Here is a 23557-nt window from a genome sequence, read left to right as displayed (position 1 = left end):
TTTAGCAGTAGGGTCCACATCTAGTCTATTTTCAATCCTCCTTTTGTTCTGCTGAAGTAGTTTTTGTGCTTTTGAATTTCTATAGCCTCTCTGTACATCCTAGTTAAGTAATTATCAGATATTGCTAAAACCAGAGTTTCTAAGTGGAAAATAACTAACTACAACGTGAAAAAATTCTAAAGCCAAATCACATAAATATTTCTTTACTTAAAACAACCTGTTTCGACAAACTTTGCTATCATTTACAGGTCTTAAAAAATCTTTTTGTTATGAAATGTGTTCATTTTAATTTGGATCTCACGCTAAGCTGTCATGTGGATAAAAAACAGCACATTATAAAAGGTTTGTCATAACTACCATCATCATCATCATTTAAGACTGATTATGTCTTTCAGCGTTCAGTCTGGAGCATAGTCCCCCTTATAAAATTGGCGGCCGGAGTGGCCGTGCGGTTCTAGGCGCTACAGTCTGGAGCCGCGTGACCGCTACGGTCGCAGGTTCGAATCCTGCCTCGGGCATGGATGTGTGTGATGTCCTTAGGATAGTTAGTTTTAATTAGTTCTAAGTTCTAGGCGACTGATGACCTCAGAAGCTAAGTCGAATAGTGCTCAGAGCCAGGTCCTTATAAAATTCCTCCATGATCCCCTGTTGAGTGCTAACATTGGTGCCTCTTCTGATGTTAAGCCTATTACTTCAAAATCATTCTTAACCGAATCCAGGTACCTTCTCCTTGGTCTTCCCCGACTCCTCCTACCCTCTACTGCTGAACCCATGAGTCTCTTGGGTAACCTTGCTTCTCCCATGCGTGTAACATAACCCCACCATCTAAACCTGTTCGCCCTGACTGCTACATCTATAGAGTTCATTCCCAGTTCTTCTTTGATTTCCTCATTGTGCACACCCTCCTGCCATTGTTCCCATCTACTAGTACCTGCAATCATCCCAGCTACTTTCATATCCGTAACCTCAACCTTACTGATAAGGTAACCTGAATCCACCCAGCTTTCGCTCCCATACAACAAAGTTGGTCGAAAGATTGAACGGTGCACAGATAACTTAGTCTTGGTACTGACTTCCTTCTTGCAGAAGAGAGCAGATCGTAGCTGAGCACTCACTGCATTAACTTTGCTACACCTCGCTTCCAGTTCTTTCACTATGTTGCCATCCTGTGAGAATATGCATCCTAAGTACTTGCATATTCTCACAGGATGGCAACATAGTGAAAGAACTGGAAGCGAGGTGTAGCAAAGCTAATGCAGTAAGTGCTCAGCTACGATCTACTCTCTTCTGCAAGAAGGAAGTCAGTACCAAGACTAAGTTATCTGTGCACCGTTCAATCTTTCGACCAACTTTATTGTATGGGAGCGAAATCTGGGTGGATTCAGGTTACCTTATCAACAAGGTTGAGGTTACGGATATGAAAGTAGCTAGGATGATTGCAGGTACTAGTAGATGGGAACAATGGCAGGAGGGTGTGCACAATGAGGAAATCAAAGAAGAACTGGGAATGTCATAACTAAAATACTTAAAAACATAAAGTACTTCGGCAAGGCTCAGCGAGCTCGGGAGCTGTCTGGTGACGTCACGAACGGCCGTTGTGTGGATACATATATAAACAGTTCGTCTCCCTGAGCTTGTTTTGAGTCTGTGTAAGGCGACAGCAGTATTGTTGCAACTGGGAGTGCGGCCGCTTCTGTCGGCTCGTTTGATTACCTGTGCACTTGAAGCCCATCAGAATGTGCTTCGCTTTTCTAACAAGATAACTTGCTCTTGAAGTTACTCGAATTACCAAAATGTATACGACAATCGAAAATTGTATATGCTTTCTGTTTACAGTAAACTCATCGCGTATTTCCGATAACAGTCACGGGAGGCCAAGTATCTACAATAACATCGTGGTTGGCTAGTAACAGCTTTCTGAGACGTTAAAGTTTCTTATGAAGTCTCCAGCAGTGGAAGGCGAAACGTTAGGCAATAATTACGCCTTGAACAACGACTTTACGCCTAAAAATCAAATATCAGCAATGTCGCCATATTAATTGTATCCTTAGACTTTTAGAAAATGACTCAGTTATCTATAATTAGGTACTCGTACTATCGGAAGAAATCTGCATCAATATTCAAATTACCCTTGAAGATAGACTGCTGGGATCCGAAATGGATGATGAAGAATCAGTAGTTTAAGATTTGCTGATGACACCATACTGTGTGCAGAATCACAAGTGGAAATTTTGGAAATATGTCGATGCTTCTATAGGACAGAACTGCTGAGGTCATCGGTCCCTATACTTACAAACTACTTAATCTAACTTACGCTAACGACAACACACACGCCCATGCCCGAGGGAGAACTCGAACCTCTGCTGGGGAGGGGGGGTGGAGGCGAGAACTGTGACAAAGCGCCTCAAAAAAATGGTTCAAATGGCTCTGAGCACTATGGGACTTAACTTCTTTGGTCATCAGTCCCCTAGAACTTAGAACTACTTAAACCTAACTAACCTAAGGACATCACACACATCCATGCCCGAGACAGGATTCGAACCTGCGACCGTAGCGGTCGCGCGGTTCCAGACTGTAGCGCCTAGAACCGCCCGGCCACTCCGGCCAAAGCGCCTCAGACCACACAGTTATTATGCCATGCGACACCACAAATGGAAAGAACTAGTGAATAGAGTTAAGCGAGAAACTTCGACTGTCAATTAATAAGAAAAAGATCAAATCATGATAACTAACAGAAGTGAGTCACTACCAGTTGCTGATGAACTATCAGAATATGAGGAAGTTGATCACTTTAGTAGCAGGGCAAAGCAGACATAACCCCACAATGCGGGTTGCCTACATCAATGGCAAGCATACATTCTTAATAAGCCTCTTGTTCTCCTTTGATTGACAGGTCCTTAACCTATTGTTGTGGTAAGTGGATTATGACCCTCAGGGACAGTCCTTCCCTTTCATTGACAAATCCTTAACCTATTGTTCCCCCACCCATCCCCTCCCCCTCTTCCTCCCCCACCTCCTCCTCCTGCCCCTTCCCTCTGGGACTTCTCCTCGCCAATAAAAGAACACTTTTGATACCAATTCGATTAAATTCATCAATTAATTAAACCCTCTCCCTCTGATAAATCACACAGGCCTCCCTCATGTCTCCCCCTCCCATATCTGGAAATCGGCGGCTCTGTTCTGGAGAGGAAGGATTTCATGACAGGAAATTCAATTACGTAACAGAAGGTTACGTATATTGTTTATTTATTTAAAAAATTAGTATGCAGGTGTTGGATCTCTCTTGCTCATCATTCTCTGCTGTTTGGGAAGATATAGGTCTTGTAAAATACACTCCTGGAAATTGAAATAAGAACACCGTGAATTCATTGTCCCAGGGAGGGGAAACTTTATTGACGCATTCCTGGGGTCAGATACATCACATGATCACACTGACAGAACCACAGGCACATAGACACAGGCAACAGAGCATGCACAATGTCGGCACTAGTACAGTGTATATCCACCTTTCGCAGCAATGCAGGCTGCTATTCTCCCATGGAGACGATCGTAGAGATGCTGGATGTAGTCCTATGGAACAGCTTGCCATGCCATTTCCACCTGGCGCCTCAGTTGGACCAGCGTTCGTGCCGGACATGCAGACCGCGTGAGACGACGCTTCATCCAGTCCCAAACATGCTCAATGGGGGACAGATCCGGAGATCTTGCTGGCCAGGATAGTTGACTTACACCTTCTAGAGCACGTTGGGTGGCACGGGATACATGCGGACGTGCATTGTCCTGTTGGAACAGCAAGTTCCCTTGCCGGTCTAGGAATGGTAGAACGATGGGTTCGATGACGGTTTGGATGTACCGTGCACTATTCAGTGTCCCCTCGACGATCACCAGCGGTGTACGGCCAGTGTAGGAGATCGCTCCCCACACCATGATGCCGGGTGTTGGCCCTGTGTGCCTCGGTCGTATGCAGTCCTGATTGTGGCGCTCACCTGCACGGCGCCAAACACGCATACGACCATCATTGGCACCAAGGCAGAAGCGACTCTCATCGCTGAAGACGACACGTCTCCATTCGTCCCTCCATTCACGCCTGTCGCGACACCACTGGAGGCGGGCTGCACGATGTTGGGGCGTGAGCGGAAGACGGCCTAACGGTGTGCGGGACCGTAGCCCAGCTTCATGGAGACGGTTGCGAATGGTCCTCGCCGATACCCCAGGAGCAACAGTGTCCCTAATTTGCTGGGAAGTGGCGGTGCGGTCCCCTACGGCACTGCGTAGGATCCTACGGTCTTGGCGTGCCATCCGTGCGTCGCTGCGGTCCGGTCCCAGTTCGACGGGCACGTGCACCTTCCGCCGACCACTGGCGACAACATCGATGTACTGTGGAGACCTCACGCCCCACGTGTTGAGCAATTCGGCGGTACGTCCACCCGGCCTCCCGCATGCCCACTATACGCCCTCGCTCAAAGTCCGTCAACTGCACATACGGTTCACGTCCACGCTGTCGCGGCATGCTACCAGTGTTAAAGACTGCGATGGAGCTCCGTATGGCACGGCAAACTGGCTGTAACTGACGGCGGCGGTGCACAAATGCTGCGCAGCTAGCGCCATTCGACGGCCAACACCGCGGTTCCTGGTGTGTCCGCTGTGCCGTGCGTGTGATCATTGCTTGTACAGCCCTCTCGCAGTGTCCGGAGCAAGTATGGTGGGTCTGACACACCGGTGTCAATGTGTTCTTTTTTCCATTAACAGGAGTGTATATCGAAAAGAAGTGATTCAATGGATCGCTTTTTTCGATCCTGATCGCAAAGGAATAAAACCATAAAACACCCATCACACGTAATTACACTGTTAAAAAACTTTCGATCGCGAAGCATGCGCCATACACTCGCTCACACAGCTGTGCAGGCAGGTCGCTTGGGGTCTAGCAAAGTGACGCGTCTGTCAGTCGCCACGCCACTCATGGATGTCCAAGAGTGCCTGCTTGGACTCTATGACTGACAGACCGGATGTCACGTTAATCCCCGAACAAAAGCATCAGGCAGCAGCAACCCTTTCATACTTGCCACCTGAGGTATTCCTCTGGAAACACCTGCTCTTTCTCTTGTCCTGTAGCATGCTACTGCCAGGACTGCACTTGCCATCGGTCGTGGTTAGCTGAAAAGCAAACAAAGCAACATTTACGTGGTAAACTCCTGCAGAATACGGATGCAGGTGAGACGCCTTCCTTCCAAGCCAAATACCTGACTGGGAATCGATCCAAAATACTGTTGAAGTTTATAAGTAATTAATTTCCGATCACATGATCATGATGTAGGGGATACAAAGCAGACACTAGCTATCTCGCACACACAAATTGACGATGACACAAGAATAGTAGCCAGCTGACTCGAAATACACTTTTGAAAAAAGATTGTTCCATACAGAGAGAGAGAGAGAGCTGTAGCTTGCTTTGTAGATGACATAGGAATTAGCATGAGATATTTCGTTCCGCCATGGACTCTAAACTGCCCCAGCCTTCCTGCACACTTTTTCTTGAGGTATACTTCATGAACTGCTCCAGGAGCTATTAAAACTGGTGTTGAATATCGCATCTTGAAGATGTCACAAATGTTGCCTCAGAAGAAGTCCCATGGGAAATATTAATTAAATCGTTAATATGACGTCTAAACAATTTGTTTCACACAGTTTACAGCCACTTGAAATAAAAAAAGATCGACACTTCACAGTAGTTTGCATGCATAAAAGAACAGTGTTATGTTCATGACGAGAAATTTCATTAAATAATCCAAACCTATTATTATTTGACATCGCGATTGGAACTAGTGATGCATGAAATGATGGTTGGAATTTTAGCTTTTGACGTGAATTTATACCCTCACGGTTATAGAGACCCCAGTCACTACAGGTATGATAAGTGTATTTTCTTTTTGAAAGTAATACAGAGTTTCTAAGGTCATCTTAGACATCACAGACATGGATTGGTGTTCTGCAATCAACATCATTATCGATAGTGCAACAACTGAAAAGCGAGGATACGCGTAGGGGTGCCAATGAGGGGACGCTCTGTGTATCCATTTTTTACAGCCATATTACCCGTGCTGTTTGTACACTGTAGCAGACCCAGCTGAATCCTTGCATTTCTGTCTTGTGCAGTTGTTTATGAAATGTATCTACCACCCCTTACATTCAGAAATACCCCTCAATGCATTGAAATCCCAATTCACTGCATCAAATATATCCTCTTACAACTACACACACGACATTTTTTTACATGAATAGTAGTTTGATTACTTCCCACAAACGTCTGGTAATATATTGGAACATAATCCACAGTAATTTTACGTTCAAGCAGCAGCATAATATTTCGGACTACCAGTTACAGGTGTATAAAAAAATTATGATACGTCCACAATCCCCCAAATGGGTGTCGTTTTCACACTGCCCACTAAGAAAAAACCCTCCCACTATCACATAGTTGTCGATGAATGAAGAATGTAATTATTATTTAATAAATCCATAGCGACTTTTTTTATTTTTATCGATTTACCGCTTCCACGAAACCTTTTCGTAATTTCGATACTTGTAAACCCAGGCAATTCACAATGACGTCTTTTTTTTATATATTAGACCGCCAAGTCAGGGTTCGTGTCAGTGCATTCCATGCGCAGCCACTGTACACCCACCTACCACTTCGAAGATCATACAAATTGCCCCTGTCTAAGAAATCATGGCAAGTACAGTATACAGGGTGGTCCATTGATCATGACTGGGTCAAATATCTCACGAAATAAGCGTCAAACGGAAAAAGTACAAAGAACGAAACTTGTCTAGTTTGAAGGGGGAAACCAGATGGCGCTATGGTTGGCCCGCTAGATGGCGCTGCCATAGGTCAAATGGATATCAACTGCGTCTTGATTTTTATTATATATTCGTGTAGTACGTAAACAAATACAAATGTTTTAGTTGGACCACTTTTTTCGCTTTGTGATAGATGGCGCTGTAATAGTCACAAAGATATGGCTCACAAATTTAGACGAACAGTTGGTAACAGGTAGGTTTTTTAAAATTAAAATACAGAACGTAGGAACGTTTGAACATTTTATTTCGGTTGTTCCAATATGATACATGTACCTTTCTGAGAACGCATGCTGTTACAGCGCGATCGCCGGCCGGGGTGGCGCTACGGTCTGGAACCGCGGTACCGCTACGGTCGCAGGTTCGAATCCTGCCTCGGGCATGGATGTGCGTGATGTCCTTAGGTTAGTTAGGTTTAAGTAGTTCTAGGTTCTAGGGGACTGATGACCTTAGAAGTTAAGTCCCATAGTGCTCAGACCCATTTTGAACAGCGTGATTACCTGTAAATACCACATTAATGCAATAAATGCTCAAAATTAGGTCCGTCAACATCAATGCATTTAGCAATACGTGTAACGATATTCCTCTCAACAGCGAGTAGTTCCCCTTCCGTAGTGTTCACACATGCGTTGACAATGCGCTGACGCATGTTGTCAGGCGTTGTCGGTGGATCACGATAGGAAATGTCGTTCAACTTTCCCCACAGAAAGAAACTCGGGGATTTCAGATCCGGTGAACGTGCGGGCCATGGTATGGTGCTTCGACGACCACTCCACCTGCCATGAAATATGCTATCCAATACCGCTTCAACTGCACATGAGCTATGTGCTGGACATCCATCATGTTGGAAGTACATAGCCATTCTGTTATGCAGTGAAACATCTTGTAGTAACATCGGTACATCAGCGTACATTGCACCATTTAAATTGCTATTGATAAAATGGAGGCCAATTATCCTCTCTCCCATAATGCCGCACCATATTTTAACCTGCCAAGGTCGCTGATGTTCCACTTGTCGCAGCCATCGTGGATTTTCCGTTGCCCAATAGTGCATATTATGCTGGTTTACATTACCGCTGTTGGTGAATGACGCCTCGTCGCTAAATAGAACACGAGCAAAAAAATCTGGCATCGTTCCGTAATTTCTCTTGTAACCAGTGGCAGAACTGTACACGACGTTCAAAGTCGTCGCCATGCAATTCCTAGTGCATAGAAATATGGTACGGGTGCAATCGATGTTGATGTAGCATTCTCAACACCGACGTTTCTGAGCTTCTAGATTCTCGCGCAATTTGTCTGCTACTGATGTGCGGATTAGCCGTGACAGCAGCTAAAACACTTACTTGGGCATCATCATTTGTTGCAGGTCGTGGTTGACGTTTCACATGTGGCTGAACACTTCCTGTTTCCTTAAATAACGTAACTATCCGGCGAACGGTCCAGACACTTGGATGATGTCGTCCAGGACACCGAGCAGAATACATAGCACACGCCCGTTGGGCATTTTGATCACAATAGCCATACATCAACACGATATCGACGTTTTCTGCAATTGGTAAACGGTCCATTTTAACAAGATGGTTCAACTGGCTTTGAGCACTATGGGACTTAAATGCTGAGGTCATCAGTCCCCTAGAACTTAGAACTACTTAAACCTAACTAACCTAAGGACATCACACACATCCATGCCTGAGGCAGGATTCGAACCTGCGACCGTAGCGATCGCGCGGTTCCAGACTGTAGCTCCTAGAACCGCTTGGCCACTCCGGCCGGCTCCATTTTAACACAGGTAATGTATCACCATGAGGAAACTCTTCAGTTTCGATTTGAAAGCGCGTGGATTACTGCTAAGATTTTTGAATTCGAGTGGCAGCTTATTGGAAATGGATGCAGCAGTATACTGCACACCTTTTTGCACAAGAGTTAAGTAAGTCCGATCCAGATGCAGGTTTGATTTCTGCCGAGTATTAACCGAGTGAAAGTTACTTATTCTTGGAAATAAACTAATATTGGTAACAAGAAACGACAATAAGGAATATACGTATTGAGAGACCAGTGTCAAAATACCCAGACTCATGAACAGAGGTCGACAAGAGGTTCGTGAACTAACATCACTTATTGCCCGAACTGCCCGTTTCTGAGTCAAAAATATCCTTTTCGAATGAGAAGAGTTACGCCAAAATATAATACCATATGACAATAGCGAATGAAAATAAGCAAAGTAGACTAATTTTCGTGTCGAACGATCACTCACTTCTGATACTGTTCGAATAGTAACAATGGCAGTATTAAGTCTTTGAATAAGATCCTGAACGTGGGCTTTCCACGAAAGCTTACTATCTATCTGAACACCTAGAAATTTGAACTGTTCGGTTTCACTAATCATATGCCCGTTCTGTGAGATTAAAACGTCAGGTTTTGTTGAATTGTGTTTTAGAAAGTTTAAAAACTGAGTCTTACTGTGATTTAGCGTTAGTTTATTTTCTACAAGCCATGAACTTAGGTCATGAACTGCACTATTTGAAACCGAGCCAACGTTGCACACAACATCCTTTACTACCAAGCTAGTGTCATCAGCAAACAGAAATATTTTAGAGTTACCCATAATACTAGAGGGCGTAACATTTATATAAATAAGGAACAGGAGCGGCCCCAACACTGATCCCTGGGGCACCCCCCACTTGACAGTACACCACTCAGACCCCACAACACAGCCGTTATCAGCATAGTGAATAATGACCTTTTGCTGCCTGTTGCTAAATTAAGAGGTGAGCCAATTGTGAGCTATTCGCCGTTTTCCACAATGGTCCAACTTCTGGAGCAATATTTTGTGATCAACACAATCAAATGCCTTAGTTAAATCAAAAAATATGCCAAGCATTCGAAACCTTTTGTTTAACCCATCCAGTACATCACAGAGAAAAGAGAATATAGCATTTCAGTTGTTAAACGACTTCTAAAGCCGAACTGTACATTTGATAGCAAATCGTGTGATATAAAACGATCAATTATCCTTACATACATAGCCTTTTCAATAACTTTTGCAAACACTGATGGCATAAAAATAGGTCTAAAATTATCTACATTATCCCTTTCTCCCTTTTTATAAAGCGGCTTTACTACTGAGTGCTGTAATCGCTCAGGAAACTGACAATTCCTAAAGGAAAAATTACAAATATGCGTAAATATAGGGCTAACATGTGCAGCACAGTACTTTAATATTCTGCTAGACACTCCATGATACCCATGAGAGTCCTTAGTCTTCAGTGATTTAATTATTGACTCAATCTCCCTCTTGTCTGTATCACAGTGGAGTATTTCAGACATCAATCTCGGAAAGGCATTTGCCAAGAAAATTATATGATTTCCTGTAGAAACTAAATTTTTATTTAATGCACCAGCAATGCTCAGAAAATGATTGTTAAATACTGTAGATATATCTGATTTATCAGTAACAGAAGTATTTTTACTGTGAACTGACTTTATATATCATCGACCATGTGCTGCTGACCAGACGCTTCCTTCACAACTGACCATAGGGTTTTAATTTTATCCTGTGAATTAGCTATTCTACTTGAATACCACATACTCTTTGCCTTCCTGATAACATTTTTAAGCACCTTACAATACTTTTTGTAATGGGCTACTGTAGCTTGATTGTGACTACGTCTAACATTTTGATATAATTCCCACTTTGTTCTACATGATATCCTTATCCCAGTAGTCAGCCACCCGGACTCCCCAATACTGCTAGTACCCCGTTTAGAATGTTCTAATGGAAAGCAACTCTCAAAGAGCATGAGGAATGTGTTAAGGAAAGCATTGTATTTATCATCTATGTTATCGGCACTATAAACATCCTACCACTCTTCTTCCTTGACAAGGTTTAAAAAACTCTCTATTGCTGTTGGATTAACTTTCCTACATAGTTTGTACTTAAACATGACATTGGTTTGAGTACAAAAGCCTTTTAGTGTTAAAATTTGTGCATCACGATCTAAAGGCCATTCATGCTTCTACTAACAGAATGCCCATCTAGTAATGAAGAATGAATAAAAATATTGTCTATGGCTGTGCTACTGTTCCCCTGCACCCTAGTTGGAAAAAAACACAGTTTGCATCAGATCATATGAATTTAGGAGATCTACCAACATCTTTTTCTTGCACCATCACATACAGAACTTATACTGAAGTCACCACATACAACTAGTTTCTGGTACTTCCTACAAAGTGAATCAAGAACCCTCTCTAGATTGAGCAGAAATGCACTGAAGTTGGAGATAGGGGACCTATAAACAACAACAATTAGAAGTTTAGTTTTACTAAGTTCAACTGCCACTGCACAACATTCAAATATCTGCTCAGTGCAGTGTCGTAATACGTCTATGGACGCAAATGGAATACTGTTTTTTACCTACAGAGCCACTCCCCCACCCCGCAAGGAACTCCTTGAGAAAGAGCCAACTGGTAAAGGAAGCCTCTGAATTGTCAGATTATTTAAGTGGTGCTCTGATATACCAATAATTTCATAGTCAACATCTATAAGCAGTTCACTAACTTTATCTCTAATACCTCATATATGTTGATGAAATATGCTAATTCCTTCTCTACTTGGAAACATTACAACATTACATCCTCAGAAGGTGAGGCCTTAGTTAGAGGGACTTCCTTTATGCAGGTATACCTATCAGCTGACTTCAGTCTAAAAACGGTGCACCTCTAACACCCACTACTACAGGAATTTTTCCATGAGTGATACCACCACCACCACCCACTACACTGTCACCTATAAGCTTAGCCAGAATCCCCTTCCCATACCTATTGAGGTGTAGGCCATGCCTAGTGAAACCCAATCTACTGATAGACCCAACTGGCACCACTGAGATGTGACCCATGCCCTCTGCCATCAGTGCCCTCCCCAGCCCCACATTAAAGCTCCTAACAGCCGAATTAAGGTGAGGTCGGTCATGACACTGAAACAGTTGCTCGAAGTGCACATTAGTGCCACCAGTTTGAGTAGCTATCTTTACCAGGTACCACCTGCATCATATTCCCTGTCCCTATCGAGACTGTTCACTGCTCCACCCACTATCACTACCTGATCCTCCTTTGTAAAATTCTTACATAACTCCCCTATGCTCTCAGTCACCTGAGCCAACTCTGCACTCGGCTTCACAATGCTGGTGACCTGATACTCACTCCCCAACACGTCCTGCAACTGCTGGCCCACACCTCTACCGTGAGAACTACCTAGCAGCAGAACCTCCTTCTTTCTGCTAGACTTTGCGGCCAACCTAGGCCTCCTAATTGCTGAGGACTGCTGCATGTCCCCTACATCTACAGCTACACGAGACTCCTCTCCACTCAGCTCTGACAGTTCAAATGGTTCAAATGGCTCTGAGCACTATGGGACTCAACATCTGTGGTCATATGTCCCCTAGAACTTAGAACTACTTAAACCTAACTAACCTAAGGACATCACACACATCCATGTCCGAGGCAGGATTCGAACCTGCGACCGTAGCAGTCGCGCGGTTCCTGACTGAGCGACTAGAACCGCTAGACCACCGCGGCCGGCCCGCTCTGACAGTTGGTCATATCTATTGCATGTACGCAAAGTAAAACTGTCTGAATACCTCCTCTTCCTAGCTGCCTTCTTGCCAACTGCCAGTTCCCATTCCCCACCACCCTTCACCCTCCTCAACCCATCTGTAGCAGACAGGTTCGAGAAAGGTGGCTCGTTTTGAGATATGAAAATGCCAGAAATATGATTCACTAGTGGCTGGAATCATTAAAGGACTTCTCCACAGGATCTAACGCAGGTATGTGGTTGAATGGAAAGACTTTGTCCGCAGCTCGTGGTCTTGTGGTAGCGTTCTCGCTTCCCGAGCATGGGGTCCCGGGTTCGATTCCCGGCGGGGTCAGGGATTTTCTATGCCTCGTGATGACTGGGTGTGTGTGTTGTCCTTAGGTTAGTTAGGTTTAAGTAGTTCTAAGTTCTAGGGGACTGATGACCATAGCAGTTTCGTCCCATAGTGCTCAGAGCCATTTGAACCATTTTTTTGGATTCCAAATCCCAGACAGAATTTCTAGTGGATAGCGTAACACTAGAAACCTGAGAAGCCTGTGTACATTTCTTACGACCTCAATCAGCACACCATCTAGTGGGTATGATCCTTCTAATCAACCTTCGCTTTTAATCCAGTGGATGCATTGCGGAACCTCTCACATGGTATTGAGAAAGAATACCTTACAAATACTGGAGAAACATCTAGTGATGGCATGAGGGAGTTGCAAATACTGGTTCCATACCACGTTCCTTAGCTGAATCACTTTCAAAATGCAGTGTATCGTGAGGTTGCATAGTGGGCTATGTGTGACCATACTGCTAGTCCGATAATATACACTCCTACAATCATCGTATATTCAGTGTCATGGTATTTGTCTGGAAACACCAATTCATTTGGGTGTAATGCCATACATCGATTTATAAAGCCAGTATAGGTTTTAACATGGATACTTGTGTGCACCTGTAGAACCAAGACCGATTGTGAAGTAAAATCGTCGTTGCGATCGTGTTTTTAACTTTTGGCGGTTTGTAAGACGATTACACCTCTTTTTCCAAGACACCGTGGTACTACTCGCAGAAAAAACATATGAGACATGTGCACCCATAGCTGATTTTCTCTCAGTATTGTTCCGTATCGCTAGCAATCAGTTATTGGCGAAGTATTATACTTAGTAGTAGGGGATGCATGATATGTTCACCTTGAGCATCAGGCTTATAAAGTATGTGTGTGTTCCGACATATGCAAAGGAAATGACTATGTCCGGTCATAGGAAGGTATGGATTTGACGTGGAATACTGTGACAGCAAAGGGAAAATATGTCAAGTCATAGGAACGGTACAGATATTTATATTTCCAGGGCCACAGCCATCAGATGGGGGTATTTCTGATATTTCGCTCTTTCTCAAATGTCATCCAATTGAGACCGCGATCGTAATATATAACTGTAAGTATAGTGATCAAAGATGTATGTGGTCAGTTTGCTAGGACGATTCTGTCTATGCGTGCTTGGAGCGTGGCGGCGGCCTGTGGCGCTAATGATTCACGTTTCTGGCTAACGGTATGAGCTATCCAAATGGAGAGACCTGTTGGGACTTAGGAATGTAGCTGACTTAACCATGGAGTCGTCCAGACGGCCGAATAGCGGACTGATACTTACTATGATTTGCATAGCTTTCGTGACTGCGTGGAATTTTGAGAAGATTGAATAGGGACGAGAGTTTGCGCTGGACCATTAAAATAATTGTTCGATTGACTGCTTGCTCACATTTCGCGCCTTTATTTAGTCGAGAGAACATCGATTGAGGTGCGTGCAGACGGGTGGAAGACACATTTCCTGGTTCTCTAGACATGAGAAATACCTTAGTTGAGTTTGTAAATTATAAGAATGATTTGGAATCTGTTACATCACCAACATCGGTATTCGCAAGTGGAAACATCAGTTTTCTGTATTTTTATTTTCGAGTTTTCACGTAAAGGTCCTCACATATGGGATAAGTTTCTAGTTACTCAGTGATTTACAGCACGCTACACCTCGCTCAAGTTTTGGGTTCCTAGAGAAATAATTTCCAGTCCATATCTTCGAAATTATACTGTGCGAGCAATACTACTGCTATGCAAGCGATAATGCTGTGTGCTTGATATCGAAAAGTATCGCGTAAATGGAGTCATATCCAGGCAAACCATATGAAATTACATGCGTTCTTGTAATCCCAGAGTCTGGAGATGGTGTAGAAGGCAAGCAAGCATGCAGGCTGGGGTCAGAAACATTAACGCCTTTGTGCCAAGGGGAAACGAGCCCATCTTTGTACAACAATTCTGAGAGTGACTTCGGTCCACTGAAGGCACTCTGGTCACATGTCAGGAGCGGATGACAGCGACTGCGAGACCCCATGGGAGATATGTAGTGGTATGAGGAGTATATATGGTGCTGTCTGTCTTTGTGGTATATGTACGAGTGTCTGGTGGCCGATAGCTATATAAATGATGCAAAAGGGATGAATTTGTATGGCACAGGATACGAGTTGTATGTTTACTACGCGATATGTGGCGATATATTGTTGCGTTGGAGATCGGTTTCACGCTCTAATATTCAATCTTCCGCCCTCAGTAGCAGAGCAGTGCAATTGAGTAAGAGTCTTTCCATATTTGACGATCTGTAGGCCCCTTTCGCATGGTATAACTGTCAGTGCAATATATCGATCTGTAAAAAATAGTTTTGCCACTGAAAGTCTTGTCTGCAGAATGAAAAAGGCGGGCAGTGTTTCCTCACCAGCAGCATCAATAAGTTGGTGGGTAAATTCAGTAAGAGCCAATCATAATCCTCCATTCATTCATAAGACATCCTTTGTGCCAGGGTATAGGAGCCTCTACACAGTGGTGAGAATGTTTGCATTTCAGAGATGTTTGTTGAAAGCAGGACTTAAGGATTTCCAGGAAGGGTAACACGTTATGGATGGAGTGCCACGTTAGGACCATCAGGAGGAATGTGTTTGGCGTTATTCTGGGCTAGTTTCGTAAACAGGTTCTGTTAGGACAAGAATTTCCATGCCGACAAGCTGAGATATCACGAAATCTCTTACAAAAGCGATCGTTAACTACTTCTGCGACACTTTTCAATTTCCGACAGGTCGACTTGGCTCTTATTTACATACCCAAGTGACGTCCGTATAATATTGAGAACCTTTTAGATGGTGAGTTGCTAACTGAACATTTCACAGCAATGCGTAAGCCACACTGAGGAGGTAAACACGAGTGCACGGCTGGAAGCACCCCGCATGTCCCATTAGGATTGCTAGGAACAATGCTACCTATGCTATCCTGGGAAGCATTGGAACAGATTTCTATAGCGTGACCTGTGACATCAGTATCCACAGCTAGAGAGGTTTCGTGCCAGCAATGGCAAACACGCGTGCGTGGTCCAGATGCTGACTTGGTTCTTATTTACATAGAGATGTGACATCAGTATAACACTCGAAGAAGTCTAACTGTATACCCGAAAATAGATATGACTTTCACCTGCTGGCTGTAGGCGATAGCGGTGAGAGGGCGGTTGTTCACCCCCAGCGTTCGTCACTTTGTGGGGGCCGCCTGTGCTTCCCAACTCCTAGCAGTGTGTGTGTGGAGTTGTCGGCATCAGTGTTGGGCGTCAGGTGGCAGGCTGTGTTTTTTATTAGTGATCCTTTGTTTAAACTGTATTCCATCGATTCCCCCTAAGAATAGGATGCTGGGAATTAAAAGGACTACCTCATGCATGTGAAGGATATCGATTTAATTAATTTACATAATTTTTTTCTATCAACATGGTGTTAATGGTACAACAGTTAAGGGGAGGGTGTGGGTGGGTGTGTGACATGGAGCAGAGCAGCAGGTTAAGTGCAGGTTAATTTGCATAACTTTTATATAAAATGCGGTGCAATAGTTTAGGAAGGTGGGGGTGGGTGACAAAGAAGAGTGGACCAGAAATGGCGTTCAAAAGTGTGGGAAATTCGAAAAGTGTACCAGAAACTGGTTGGAGGACATAACTAATAACTTATTATGGTATCAAAGGAGGTACAATAGTTAAAGGGGATGGAGGTGACATGGATAGCCACTTAATACGACTATAGGTTAAGTGCTGACAAAGGGTCGAACATTTGGTTAAGACACCCAGAGTGCCAAACATTAGGTTATGCAACATGTTTGCCCCACATAATTACTTCTTACAAGACCTACATCTTTCTGAACAGCTGACAATGATGAGCAAGAGATTTCCAACCCCAAACTGAATTTTTTATAAATAAACAATACATCCTTGAATTTCCTGTTATGAGATCCTTCCTCTCCACCACAGAGCTACCAGTTTCCATATTCCTATACATTGCCTTGAATCCCATAAATTGTTTAAATAAAAAATATTCCATTTGTTGTCTAAATTGTTTAAACAATATACTCTGCATTCGAATTCCCTCTAAATGACTGATCAACTAAGTCTTTTCCCACAAATTTCTGGGAGGGAGGGTGGGAGGGGAGGGTGGTTTACCAGAGGGGGAGAGGTTAATTAATTGATCAATTTAATTAAGTAGTCAATCAAACTGATAAGAGTGGGAGGGGCTATTCCAGTAGCTCAGACCTGAAAGTGTACCTGTAGCAGTGAGGGTGAAGGGGTGGGTTGTTGGTTTCCTGAGGGGGGAGGGGAGTGTGGGGGGGGGGGGAACAACACTTTAAGGACCTGTCAATCAAAAGGAAGGATCCTTTTAGAAGAACAATAGGTTAAGTACTTGTCAATCAAAGGAGAACAATAAGTTTGCCCTGAGTGCATACCTACCCCTGATATAGGCAACCCACACTAACAAAATGCGCTGAAACCAACTTTGTCCTACTACTGATGTTGCTGTTACCGCTGCAACTGCTGTTTATAACGCTGATCAGTCAGGTTTGGAGAAAGAACTGTGTGCGCATTGCACTTCATCATTTTAGGGTGAAAAAAAGATGGAGTCGGTTGCCCAATCAATGAATGCAGTGACACATTCGTATTCGATAATGCAAGTGATAAGTATGAGTGGTTTACTGTTTCTGCAGCTGTACATCTGTCTTCAAGAACCACAAGGTAAATTAGGACCAAAAATAAAACATTAACTGTTTAGTTGCAAAAATCTTGTAATCGATATATCAAAATTTTGAAAAATGGGAAAGAATAATTTTCAACATTTCCTTCGAAACGTATTCCTACCAGCTGCAGAAACTAATTCATTGTTTTCGTTGGAGTCATTGTCTGGACAAAATGGTGCTTCTGATTTTGTGGAGGACGACGAAAAATCTGTAGATGTCATCTGGATTCCACCCAGAACTACTAGTGCAATTCAACCTCTCGATAAAGATTTTTTTCGACATGGAAAGGATTTTTCAGGAAGTCATCAGACAATATAATTTCCGATACCTCTCTCTCATTTCAGGTTTATCAATGGAACAGTATTCGTAAGCTCCACTTATTTGTGCATTACCAATTTCTTCGCCACACTTTATGAATTTGATCATGTATGCCTGGTATGCAGTGCAATATGCAGAACAACAGCTGGGACCATTTCATACTCAGTACCAGTTCTGTCTCAATAAAACTAGTGGTTACTGTGAAGTGCCTGACAGCATCGGTTTTTCATTTGTCCTGGTGCAAGAAAAATGTTTGTTTTAGTCATTCAATAGACACTTCGCATTTTTGTGACGACTATGGGGAATAAACAAAGAACTATTCCACAGATAGTCAAATGTACAACATTCAAACATTATTTTTAGGAATGGCCTACAGGAAATGTTATAAAGTGTAGTACTGCAAGACACTTTTCTTTTCAACAAATTACAAGTCCTCATTAATGGAAGTTGTCTGTGTCATCAAACACTGCCATTATTTTATTTTATCTGCTAGCCACGTTTATCAGAATTACATGTGCAAGAACTGAACTGTCGATATGAAGGTCTTCAAAAAACTGTTTGCATAGCTTATGCCAGGTTTTCGCCAGACCAAACAAGCTAACAAGCACGAACAAAAGAGAATTCTTTCTGGTGTACCCGGTTGGCCTTTTGCAGGTCTTTCAACTGGACACCACTGCAGCTTCTTACATATCCCTAACCTTCCCCATTTACCTAACCGAAAAACGGAGACCTGCAGCTTATTGTGGAATCCGAACCATGTGTCTTTCATGGCCACTCCAGCATCTGTGAGAAGTGAATGCTCGGTTAAGAATCATAGTGAAAAAGGTAGTATGAACGGGATTTGATCCCACGCTCACTGGATCAAGAACTGCACTCTTTGCCACTAGTCCAGTTTTGTTAGGGAAAAAAAAAAAAAAAAAAGAATATGACCATTAGACTTTACACGCATACTGAAATCGCTAGCTGTGTCACCTCTTGAGATATGCTCGATGTCGGCATTTAGTTTTCTGCTTATAAATTTCCCCTCAATGGTAATGAGAAGACAGGGAAAAATGGAACTGACATAGAAGGAAAATTTTGGACCAGTGCTAAGGAGAGATGGAGATGCAATTCCGTGTAAAGTGCACTGTCTCCATGCATGTCACGCTTCCATAAAAATGGAGACATTTAAATTCTTCCTTCCCTGCGCCATTTTGCATGCACCGTCAAGAAAAGTGCGCTCGCTATGCAAAATAATCCTCACTGAATAGCAGAGTTTCGCATTGTGGCTCTAACAAGATAGAGTTGTATCCTGTATGCCGAATATTACCTCCAAAAACTAAAAACTAATAAGACAGCCTTCATAGGCAATGTTCGCTACAGGGCCGGCGCAAGCCCAAGTGCCGCCCCGTGCGAGCTGCTAAATTGCCGCCCCCACCCCACCGTTTATTTTACAAAACGTTTGTGGACTGTTATTTAAACCAATCTGTAGGAAATGTCTGCAATCAATGGCAATTTTTGTTTTTACTTTTCAGGTCTACTTAGGTTTCGGCCACTGAGTGGCCAGTCTCAAAGCTTTTAATATGTGCTTACATCTAAACCATTATGTTGACAGTTACGTTCAGCATGACGGTATAGATGTAAACATAACTCAAGGCATTGAGAATAGCCACACTGTGCCCGAAATCTATATAGATCTGGAAAATAAAAACAAAAATTGCGACTGATTGGTGACATTCTCTATAGATTTGTACAAAACAGTCGCTGGGCACCAGCTCAAAAATGGAATCGAACCTGATTGAAGAAATCTATTTAATTTTAATAAGCCTTGTGAATTTACAAAAATGTTCAAATGTGTGCGAAATCTTATGGGACTTAGCAGCTAAGGTCATCAGTCCCTAAGCTTACACACTACTTAACCCAAATCATCCTAAGGACAAACATACACACCCATACCTGAGGGAGGACTCGAACCTCCGCTGGGACCAGCCACGCAGTCCATGACTGCAGCGCCTAAGACCGCTCGGCTAATCCCGCGCGGCATGAACTTACAGTTAACGTAAATAAACATTTTTCAATGTATTCAACGGAAAACAAAATATATTTACAATTTAACGATAATTTGGTTTGAACAATAATATTTACAATAACTAATGTTGAACAAAATAAGAAACGACACAGTAAATAACCAAGACACTGCTCATAATATAAAAATTTTAAAAAAGTACTAGACAAATCGAACCTCCCTGGCTTTTGCTTGTGTAAATTCTTTTACACGATCTGTGTAATTTAAGTCCTCTGCAAGCTCGTGCTCAATCAATATTGTTGCAAGATCATTCAAACGAGTTTGGCTCATCGTTGATCGGAGGTATGTCTTTATCAATTTCAGTTTTGAGAAACTCCTCTCTTCACTCCCAACTGTCACTGGGAGTGTTGGGAGAATTCTCAGAACAAAGTTAACGTTAGGGCAAAAATTATGTCTTCCTATAAACTTCAGAGTTTCTTTTGGACCTATTCCAGGTTTCAACAATGTTGAAGGCACTTTTACTTCTTCCATCAACTCCAGTGCATCAATGTCGCTTGACTCACGATCTTGCAAAATCGCTGCGAGGTTTCTACACTTTATGTCCAGGCTGTCAGGAGATGCATTCTTCCGCTCGCCGATGTCGTAGTGAAAATCAAAATAATCACAATGAGATTTCAGTTGATTGAATCTCTCATCCAAAGATGTGGTTACTATATCTAAAAGATAATAGTAGAATTCAATCTTGTAACGTTTTGTTGGGTCATCTATTGTCTCATCCCTTCCTTCATAGCCGGCCGAAGTGGCCGCGCGGTTCTGGCGCTGCAGTCTGGAACCACGAGACCGCTACGGTCGCAGGTTCGAATCCTGCCTCGGGCATGGATGTGTGTGATGTCCTTAGGTTAGTTAGGTTTAACTAGTTCTGAGTTCTAGGGGACTAATGACCTCAGCAGTTGAGTCCCATAGTGCTCAGAGCCATTTGAACCATTTGAACCTTCCTTCATAGGTAAAGTGTATTGGCTTCTTACTTCGTCACCGGGAAACACTTATCCGTGGTAACGTTAGATCTTCTAGCTATAATACTGTAGCCAATTCTTTGGAATCCCTCAAGAAAGACACAAACTTCCCTTCTGTTCTGCAGGTCTCAAAATATGATTTCGTTTTTTCAAGCATTTCCACGGCCTCAGAAACATTTATGTCAATGGTCTGGAGGATCTTACTGACTGCACTCATGTGAAGCAGAACGTCATACCAGATTACCAGAGGCCGGCCGAAGTGGCCGTGCGGTTAAAGGCGCTGCAGTCTGGAACCGCAAGACCGCTACGGTCGCAGGTTCGAATCCTGCCTCGGGCATGGATGTTTGTGATGTCCTTAGGTTAGTTAGGTTTAACTAGTTCTAAGTTCTAGGGGACTAATGACCTCAGCAGTTGAGTCCCATAGTGCTCAGAGCCATTTGAACCAACCAGATTACCAGAGAAGTGAGAAAAGTGTAATTTTTTATTTGATTCTCAAGTGACGTTGCTTCGTGAGCGGTCATGCCATCGAATTCTTCTGATCTGAACCAGTGCATCATAAACGCCTCCAATTTGAAACCTCGGGGTAGTAAGTGCATCGATGCGACTTTCCCATCTTGTATCGCTCAGTGGCTTCAGCGACAGGTTAGGCAGATACTTCTTCAAGACATCCCAACGTCGAACAGAGGAGGAGAAGAAGTCATACAAACTTTTCACTGTCGAAAACATGAAAACAGCATATTTAGAAGACATAGCGGCATCGTTTACACCAAGATTAATGAGTGACTGCTACATAGTACATAAAACGCTCTCTTGCTCATATCTGAAATTCTTTTCTGTAGACCAGACTTCTTTCCTTTCATGGTTGCTCCAATGTCGTATTCCCCTCTCATATTACACAATAGGATTTTTTTATCTTCCAAGAACTTGAGTACGACTTGCTTCAAAGTGTAGCTTGAAGAATCGGGCACTGGAAGAAATCACAGGAAATGCTCCCGAATATGGACATCGTATACCCTGTCGAGTCTTGTCCCCTGGACGAAACGTACCACAACTGTCATCTGCTCAACTTTTGAAATATCTGGTGTGTAATCCAGAATTATACTGTAATACTTTGCAGATTTCATCATTAATAGAATGTTGTTGGTTATAGATGATCCAATAAAATTAATTATTTCATTCTGTGTTTCTTTTCCAAATTAATGATGACCCTTGTTCTCACCTTGATTTGTTCTGTGCAGGTGCTCCATCATCACAGTGTCGAACTTTCCGAATAATTCATCGAGTTTCAAGAAGTTTCCGTTGTCAGGCTGAAGGAGTGTGTCTGTACTTCCTCTCAAAGGCAGACACTGTCGACCCAGGAAATGAATTATTGCTATTAAGCACTCAAGAGCATTTTTCCAATGGTCGCTTTCAGTGTTCAGAAGCCTTTGATGATAGGCGTCGACAGCCCCTCGGAAAAAACGATCCACTTTTTATGTGAACTCAACTGCTCGGTGAACTTCCCGTGACTTTCAAGATACGAAGCAAGGTGCCGGGAGTCGCTTATACCGTTCTTTGCAATTTTTACTGTAGACGACGAAAAAAGTTTGCAACAAAAGCAGAACACAGCATCCTTGCTCTTTGAGTATACCAACCAATGTCTAGCTGCTTCTCGTAAATTATTCAAAGAATAGCTCTAGTGCACAGGGCTGAAACGTCGGTTGTCCGCATTTTTAGGACATTCTTCAGCTTCCTTAATGCGCTCGGGAGGACCTCGCGCGATCAAAGCCGTTCGAATGCAGTCGGTAATAATTTCCGGCCATCTTCCAGGATCTGAGTCAATTGTCTTCCAGTTTAGGCTCGCCTTCTATCCCTTCTCCGGTGGTGAGTACCTCGGCTGATGTTCCTCCGGTATTTTCCGAATCGGGTCTCCTAATTTCAGTTCTGCCTGATGTTTCAATCTCGGAGCTTTCGTCACAAAGCAGGTCTTGAGTCCAGACGAGGTCTGTTGAACATGTTGTAGATGGCCCACCGTCAGCATTGCTACTGCATGCGGCGGTCGCAACTTTCTGGCCATGTCCTGAAGATAAAGATGTAGCTGCAGTAGCTCCAATAGTTTCTGTACTTTCAGAATCTATTTTTCCACCCTCGCCGCTGCTAGGTCGTTTTCTCTTTGGCTTGAAATATCGTTGTAGTGCATCCTTTTGCTTCTTATCGTCATCTTCCTTCAGCGCCCGTCTTTTCCTATATTCACTGCCAGACAGTCTTTTTCTACCGTCTGACATGTTTCGATCCAGCCTGTAAAGAACGATTACATGAAACTAACTGTTGATGTCAGTGTACTAACTTTATTTGCAACACACTTCGCAGACAATTTCCTGATATTCCACTGCACATAAACGGAAAATTATGTTACTGTAGGATACACTGTTCAGGAGATGAAGTCATAAGAATTGAACCGCGTGAAATTGAATTTCACGCCGAATTTCACTACAGACGCAGGTGAAACGGTCAAAGAGTGGGGCGGAAGACAATGGAGAGAGGAAGAATAAGGAGATGGAGTAACACAATAATGCAATAAAAACACACCCTGGCATCGGCGGGTACTAATGCTAGTCGAAATATATTTACTCACTGCACTGTGGTTGTTCATTTCAAAGAACTGACACTTGACATCTGTCGTAATTTCCATGTGTCACTTCTTTCGTTTCTGATTATGGAATAAGGGG

This window comes from Schistocerca nitens, chromosome 1, assembly GCF_023898315.1.
Source record: "Schistocerca nitens isolate TAMUIC-IGC-003100 chromosome 1, iqSchNite1.1, whole genome shotgun sequence".
Classification (NCBI taxonomy): Eukaryota; Metazoa; Arthropoda; class Insecta; order Orthoptera; family Acrididae; genus Schistocerca; species Schistocerca nitens.
This window is presented reverse-complemented; position numbering follows the sequence as displayed.